Source organism: Triticum aestivum, chromosome 7A (genome assembly GCF_018294505.1).
Source record: "Triticum aestivum cultivar Chinese Spring chromosome 7A, IWGSC CS RefSeq v2.1, whole genome shotgun sequence".
Lineage (NCBI taxonomy): Eukaryota > Viridiplantae > Streptophyta > Magnoliopsida > Poales > Poaceae > Triticum > Triticum aestivum.
Window position 1 is genome coordinate 120,477,866 of NC_057812.1, and position 8,636 is coordinate 120,486,501.

The following is an 8,636-nucleotide window of genomic DNA, read 5'->3' on the forward strand; positions in this document are numbered from 1 at the left end:
TCTTTAGCTAGAGAGTTATTTGTTTGTTGCATTTAAGTGTTGTATGAAATTATGTATTATATTAATTTGGTGTTTTCGGTGCTGTGTATTGAAGATGAGCCGGCAATGGATGTACGATGACCGATGCTCTCCCGAGTTCATTAATGGCGTGCATACTTTTCTACTTGCGGCTGAGGCAAACAAGCGGGCGGATGGTTTTATGCCTTGTCCATGTGTTGGCTGTAAGAATGGTCACAAATACTCTACGTCAAGAACCATTCACGTCCACCTGTTTGAGTCCGGTTTCATGCCCCACTATAATGTTTGGACCAAGCACGGAGAAAGAGGGGTTATGATGGAAGACAATGAAGAAGAAGAGGACGACGACAGCTATCTTGGCCATGGGTTCCCTGAATACGATGATACAATAATGGGGGAAGAAGCTGAGCCGGTAATGTGGGAAGAAGCTGAGCCGGCAATGCGGGAAGAAGCTGAAGAAGAGGCATCAGATGAGCCCATTGATGATGTAGGTCGGGCCATTACCGATGCAAAGAGAAACTGCGCAAGTGATTTGGAGAAGAAGAAGTTGCAGCGCATGTTAGAGGATCACAAAAAATTGATGTACCCGAATTGCGTTGGTGACAAGAAAAAGCTGGGCACCACACTGGAATTGCTGCAATGGAAGGCAGAGAATGGTGTATCTGACAAGGGATTTGGAAAGTTGCTGGTAATGATAAAGAATATGCTTCCAAAGAACAACAAATTGCCCGAGAGTACGTACGAAGCAAAGAAGGCTGCCTGTCCTCTAGGGTTAGAGGTGCAGAAGATACATGCATGCCCTAATGATTGCATCCTCTACCGCGGTGAGTACGAGGATTTGAACGCTTGCCCGGTATGCGGTGCATTGCGCTATAAGATCAGCCGCGATGACCCTGGTGATGTCGAGGGTGAGCGCCCCAGGAAGAAGATTCCTACCAAGGTGATGTGGTATGCTCCTATAATACCACGGTTTAAACGTTTGTTCCAAAACAAAGAGCATGCCAAGGCGATGCGATGGCACAGAGAAGACCGTAAGAAAGACGGAAAGTTGAGAGTACCCGCTAATGGGTCGTAGTGGAGAAAAATCGAAAGAAAGTATGGGAAGGAGTTTGCAGATGACGCAAGTAACGTATGGTTTGGTCTAAGCGCAGATGGCATTAATCCTTTTAGGGAGCAGAGCAGCAACCATAGCACCTGGCCTGTGACTCTATGTTTGTATAACCTTCCTCCTTGGTTGTGCATGAAGCGGAAGTTCATTATGATGTCAGTGCTCATACAAGGCTCTAAGCAACCCGGCAACAACATTGATGTGTATCTAAGGCCATTAGTTAAAGAACTCTTACAACTGTGGAATGGAACAGGTGTACGTGCGTGGGATGAGCACATGGGGGAAGAATTTGACCTAAAGGCGTTGCTGTTTGTGACCATCAATGATTGGCCTGCTCTCAGTAACCTTTCAGGACAGACAAATAAGGGATACCGCGCATGCACGCACTGTTTGGACGATATCGAAAGTATATATTTGGCTAATTGTAAGAAGAATGTGTACCTGAGACATCGTCGATTTCTTCCGAGCAGGCATCCCGTAAGAAAGAAAGGCAAGTATTTCAAAGGTGAGGCGGATCACCGGACGAAGCCTCGCCACCGTACTGGTGCTGATGTACATGATATGGTCAAGGATTTGAAGGTGGTCTTTGGAAAGGGTCCTGGTGGACAACCTGTTCTGAATGACGCTGACGGACGCGCACCCATGTGGAAGAAGAAATCTATATTTTGGGACCTGCCCTATTGAAAAGTCCTAGAGGTCCGCTCCGCAATCGACGTGATGCACGTGACGAAGAATCTTTGTGTGACCTTGCTTGGCTTCTTGGGCGTGTATGGGAAGACAAAAGATACACCTGAGACACGGGAGGACCAGCAATGTATGCATGAAAAAGACGGCATACATCAGGGTCATGCAATCTACGCTCTTACCAAAGAAGAGAAGGAAATCTTTTTTGAATGCCTCCTCAGTATTAAGGTACCGTCTGACTTCTCGTCGAATATAAAGGGAATAATAAACATGGCAGAGAAAAAGTTCCAAAACCTAAAGTCTCATGATTGCCACGTGATTATGACGCAACTGCTTCCGGTTGCATTAAGGAGGCTTCTACCGGAAAACGTTCGATTAGCCATTGTGAAGCTATGTGCATTCCTTAATGCAATCTCTCATAAGATAATCGATCCAGAAATCATACCAAGGTTAGAGAATGATTTGGTGCAATGTCTTGTCAGTTTCGAGATGGTGTTCCCACATCCTTCTTTAACATCATGACGCACGTCCTAATTCACCTATGTGAAGAGATTAACATTTTGGGTCCTGTATTTCTACACAATATGTTCCCCTTTAAGAGGTTCATGGGAGTCTTAAAGAAATATGTTCGTAACCGTGTTAGGCCAGAAGGAAGCATCTCCAAGAGCCATGAAAATGAGGAGGTCATTGAGTTTTGTATTGATTTTATTCCTGACCTTAAGTCGATTGGTGTTCCTGAATCGCGACATAAGGGCAGACTGGATGAAAAAGGCATGCTAGAAGGGGACAAATAATATGTATGGACAGACATTCTCTCACTGAAGCACACTACACAGTTTTACAGAATTCCGCCTTGGTGGCTCCGTATATGGATGAACACAAGAATTTGCTACGCTCCAAACACCCGGAGCGGTCTGATGACTGGATTACGCGTGAACAAACCAGGAGTTTCGCCAGCTGGTTGCAGACACGTACCATGCATGAAGCCTCTATTAAAGATGACTTGTACTTGTTGTACCAGTTACCATCTTCGAATATAATGACTTTCAAAGGGTACGAGATAAATGGTAATACATTTTACACGATCGCCCAAGATAAGAAGAGCACCAACCAAAACAGTGGTGTCCGCTTTGATGCAGAAACCAAGATGGTAAAGGAAGCATATTATGGTTATATACAGGATATATGGGAACTTGACTATCGACGTGGTTTGAAGGTCCCTTTGTTTCGGTGCAAATGGGTCAATATGACACAAGGCGGGGTAACGGAAGACCCGCAATACGGAATGACAACAATGGATCTCAACAATCTTGCGTATGTAGACGAACCATTCATCCTAGCCAATGATGCACAGGGTTTCTATGTGAAGGACATGTCTACCAAGCCGAGAAAATGAAAAGATAAGGAAGCGAATGCATCGTACGATGAGCCAAAGCGGCACATAGTTTTTTCTGGGAAGAGAAACATCGTGGGAGTGGATGACAAGACAGACATGTCAAGAGATTATGAAAAGTTTGATGAAATTGCTCCATTCACAATGAATATTGACCCGAGCATCCCATTAAATGATGAAAAAATTTCATGGTTACGGCGCAAAGGAACACACGCGAATAAAAAATTTCACACCCAAAGATCTGGGATGTGATCAACTTCACTATCATCACTTTCTTCTGTATTTCACACCCAGGAGGGAATCTCTGTAATAGTTAGGGTAGTTATGTGTTTTGGCATTTGAAACGCGAAGAAATTTTATGTGCAAACAAATACTTTCATGCCTTTACTTATTTTTTCAGCTAAAAAGGCATTTCATTTTTTAAATAACCTAAGCATTACCAAATCGAATATAATGATAAAACACACTAATATTAAACATAATAAAAAAGAATCACTGAAAAATGTATTTTTAAAGTTAAGTCATTCACAAACTAGTGATTCACACAAATTTCAAATAATTTAAAATTTAAACTATTCAAATTTAAAAACTACCGGCACTAACTGAAAGTTTCTAAAAACTATCAAAAATATTCACAAAGAAACTCCAAATACAGCAAAAAACAACTAAAAATAAATAAAACAAAATAAATAAAGCAGAAAAGAAAAACCTAATGAAAAAAAGCCCACCTACTGGGCCACAACGGCCTGCATACGACTAGAAACCCAACCTGTTGTTGGGCCAGGATGCAGGCCCGCAAGCCCAATAGGCCCCACAGGGTAGAGTAGCAGAGGTAGGCCCTCAAGGCTTGCTTTAGAGAGGAGCTCGAGACAGCAGCGGCGGCGGGGCTTATAAGCAAGTGCGATCGCCCTTCGGCTAGCGAGATGAGACTAAACTTCTGCGCCCCTCGCCTGGCAGCGCACCCCCTCTAGTATCGGGTCGTGGCATCAACCGGTACTAAAGGGGCGGTCTTTAGTACCGGTTGGAGCCACCACCCGGTACTAAAGGCCTGCTCTTCCCGCCGCTTGGCCTGAGCAAAACAGGCCTTTAGTATCGGTTGGTAGCTCCAACCGGTACTAAAGGTGCCTTCTATATATACATCACTTCGAAAAGTTTCATTCTCTCTCTGTTTCTTTCTTTGTTTCCCCATTGAAGCAACGCCCGCCCCGATCGATCGACGCCGTCGCCGCCCCCGTCCCGCGCCATCCCCGTCGCCGCCCCCATCCCCGTCGCGCCGTCCCCGCGTCGCCGCCCCCATCACGCCCCGGCCCATCGCCGCCCTAGGTCGTTGCCTCGCTGTCGCCCCGCTGTGAGCTCTCCCCCTCTAACCCCTCTCCCTCGCCCCCGGCGGCCACCATGGGCGCCGCCCCTCCCCGAGCCCATATACACACACACACAAGCATGATGAACACACACACACACACACATATTTCCTTAAGTTAATTAGTATATACGTATTTTGTATGTTTAATTAGTTTAGATTTTTTAGATTATTATTTTTTCACTAGTATATATGTATGAATGCATGTTAGATGGATATAATTAGTGTTTAATTAGTATGGAATTTTTTATATAATGTTGTTTTTCTGTTTTTTAATGGATGTATAGAAGTTGTTTTTTCTGTTTTTAGTGTTAGATGTTTAATTAGTATGAAATAGCATATAGAATTTTGACATATGCAATGATAGCATAATTAGTGTTACATTTGCATATAGTATTTGTTGTCGACGATGTCCGGCCCGCCGTTGCTTTTACAAATCCCCCCGAGGCAATCTTTCATTGCAACTCGATTCCAGCGGGCTATGCTCGTGTCTTGGTTGATGAGGTGGTGGACCCATATTCGAGGCTACAGCTTGACATTCTAGGAGGTGACAACGAGCACACATTGGGAGAGGCCATACATCGTATCATCCTATGGAGAAATGATTGCATCGTTTTTCAAAGACCACCGACACCGTGTCACCCGACTCCTCGTCGAAGTCCGCCACCGAGTCAGCAGACTCCCGCTCCTCCAAGTCCACCAACGCGTGAGGCCACTCCTCCTCCTCCAAGTCCGGCAAAGTGTCAGGCCACTCCTCCTGTAAGTCCGACACAGCATCAGACGTCCACTCCTCCTCCAAGTCCGGCACAACTTCAGGCCACTCCTCCTCCAAGTCCGGCACAGTTTCAGGCCACTCCTCCTCCTGCAACTCAGCCATATCATCCATCTTCGCCGCCTCAGCAATCACGGAAGAGAGCCGCCTCAGCTATGGTGCGTAGCAGTACAAGTCGAGGTAGTATTGGAGGTACAGGTGGAGGCAAGCGATCTCAATATGGTCCAAGCAGGCTCGCGCCTCTTCCGCAGAGGCCTTACGACAAGTCCGAGGAGGAAAATGCAGCCATATCGAAGGCCGAGGTGGAAGCCCATTTTGCACCGAAACCGCCACCGCCGCCAAGGGAGAAAGTGCCTGAGGAAAAGATTGACCACTTCATTCGTATGGCTAGAGCACCAGCTCCCAAGTCTGTTGACACGGACTATGAGCGCCACCTCAGGAAGTTAAATCGATCACGTCTACAGAAAGAGACGAGCTCGAGCTCGAGCAAATCAGCTGGCAAAAGGAACGGTAAAACCGTTCCCTAGCTGGGAGAACAGGCGGCGCAATCAACCCCCCCGCTTGTTGTGCCAACAACACATGAGAGTACGCGCACCCAATATTATTGTGGGCAAACCGTTAACGTTCCCGGACTGGGCAATGTGGTAATAACCGAGGAGCATATTGAGCAGGCTAAAAGGCTCATGATCACTATTGGACAACTCCTCGATATCGAGCCCATGTCTCTGATTAGAGAGGAGGAAATAAAACGGAAATATGTCCGGGGCCAACCTTTGATCGAGCCAGACGAGGTCAAGAAGCTCCCAACGAGAATGTATGAATTGCATCAATGGTACATGGACATTACCAAGATTTCCAATCAAGAGTTCCTCATGGTGAATGTCAAGAAGGATCATTACTACCATGAGAAAGCTGTGTCCGTTGAGTATTCAGAACTATTTCAGTTATACAATCAAGACGCACTCGACAAATCTATCGTCAGTTGCTATTGTCTGTAAGTGATTTCTTTCTGTAATTTAAGTCTCAAGCTAGTTGTAGTGATCATTTTGATCAATCATTACCTGTAATTATTCTTACTATATTCTTTTCTGAGGTATTATGCAGGATGAAGATTTATGAAATGAAAAAAGGTGGACGCTATGGCATTGGGTTCGTTGACCCAAATACCATTAACGAATACACATGGAAATTAGATCCATATTATGAAAAAAGTGTAGAGGAAAGCATGCTAGAGTTCTTCAAGCGCCTCAATACCAATAAAGATATGCTACTTCCTTACAACTTCGAGTGAGTCACACTGTCTTGTACTACAAATTCTGTTTTGCCTACTAGCTAGCTACATGTTTTTGCTTACATATGCCCGCTTAATTAAGACATGCAAACATGTGTGCATGCAGATTTCACTGGATCTTGTTAATCATTAAAGTTGATGAAGGAACAATTGAAATACTGGACTCACTACTTAAAAAAGCAAGTGACTACACCTTCTTGTTTGGGATAGTCAACAGGTAATTTCAATCATTATTAACTATATCTCAGCCTATTTAGTTCGTCATTTCCTGATATGAATCATTTAACAACTCCTTTATTCATTTTCTTTGTCGGCGGACAGGGCTTGGACAAAGTTCATCAGCGTCACTCCAGGCCAATGACAAAAAAGCTGAAATGGTATCGACTCAAGGTAAGTAATTAAATAGTACTAGCTAGCTAGCTGTCATCTCTTTAATTATCATGCTTGATTAATTATTATCTGATCAAATTCCATTCTCGTAAAGGCCCTGAAGCAGGCGTCAGGGAATAATCTGTGTACATACTATGTTTGCGAGAACATTCACATGATGGCGTCCGAAAGGAGCAGATCTCAAAGACAGGAGTGAGTACGTTTGTCAGAACACTATTCACAATTTTTACACCATTATCGATATCTAGTCACACAACTAATACACATGCATATTGATCTCCTTCTTAACAGTTCAAAGAGGTGCAGGAGCAGCTCCTACCAGAGGACCGCATAAAAGCAATTCAAGAGGAAATAGCGGGATTTTTGCTCAACCAGGTCATAGATCCCAAAGAATAATACTATTACCCGCTACCGCCTCATGAACCACTTCCAATTGTCATCGTGCTCCGAATGCACCAATTAGGCTAATGCCACTAGCTCCGAAGGCACCAATTGGAAGAAATTGTATATAGCTATCTAATTTTATACATATATACATGTGTGTATATATGTGTGAATTAATGGTGGTTGTGAGACATTCGATGATATATATATATATATATATATATATATATATATATATATATATATATGATCGGTTCTACTAGAAATTCTATTTATATATATGCATAACGTGTATAAGATGTAACATCGTAAAATACCAGCAAATGAAAAAAAATTAAATGGAAAACACAAAATTAAATGAAAAAGAAATCATAAACCCAAAACCCCCAACTTTTTAATACCGGTTGGTGTCACCAACTGGTACTAAAGGGCTCCCTGCCCCCGGAGCTGGCTCGTACCACGTGGTTGCCCTTTAGCACCGATTCGTGCTGAACCGGTACTAAAGGGGGGGGGGGGCTTTAGTGCCCACACTTTAGTGCCGGTTACCAAATCGGTGCTATTGCCTGGTTCTGCACTAGTGACGCGGGTGCGGCTGGAGCGAGGGCGAAGCACGGCGCCGCGTCGGGCGCGACGGCGGACATGCGGCGCGACAGGAGCGAGGGCGTGCATGAGCAGGAGCGGCCGCGGCGACGCCTGCTACGTGTTCGAAGAAATGACGAGGACGGACAGCTGATGAAATGGGGTGAAAATGAGGTAGCAGCACTGCGTGCAGCGAGTTTGTCCAGCCTTTGTCCGGTGTTTGTTCTCCTATTTCTACTCTATACGAATAAAAATCCGAACAAAATGGGTATAGATTTAGCATCGTGCGGTGGAGTTGGCCTTAGATCGACGACGACGAGCTGGCTTAATCAGCCGAGCCCTTTGCGTGCGTGAGTGTATCGCGTACGATAGTAACACGCCACTTGGTGCATCCAAATTGGGCAGGTGAGTACTCTATTATCAGTTGCGCGGCTGTGGGTGGGCTTGTCATTGTGCCGGACCTTGAATGCCTCCAAAGATTGAAATGCCTAAATCACATGATCAACAATAAGTGAACATGCAAACATATACACGGCCAAAGTGTCATGGCCGTAGCAAGGAAAGGGCTAGGAAGAGGAGTGCATACCATGTACCCAACGCCGAGACCACTCACGGGCCATGCTTCAAAGCTCTCTAATGTGGCGCAATACTTGTTGC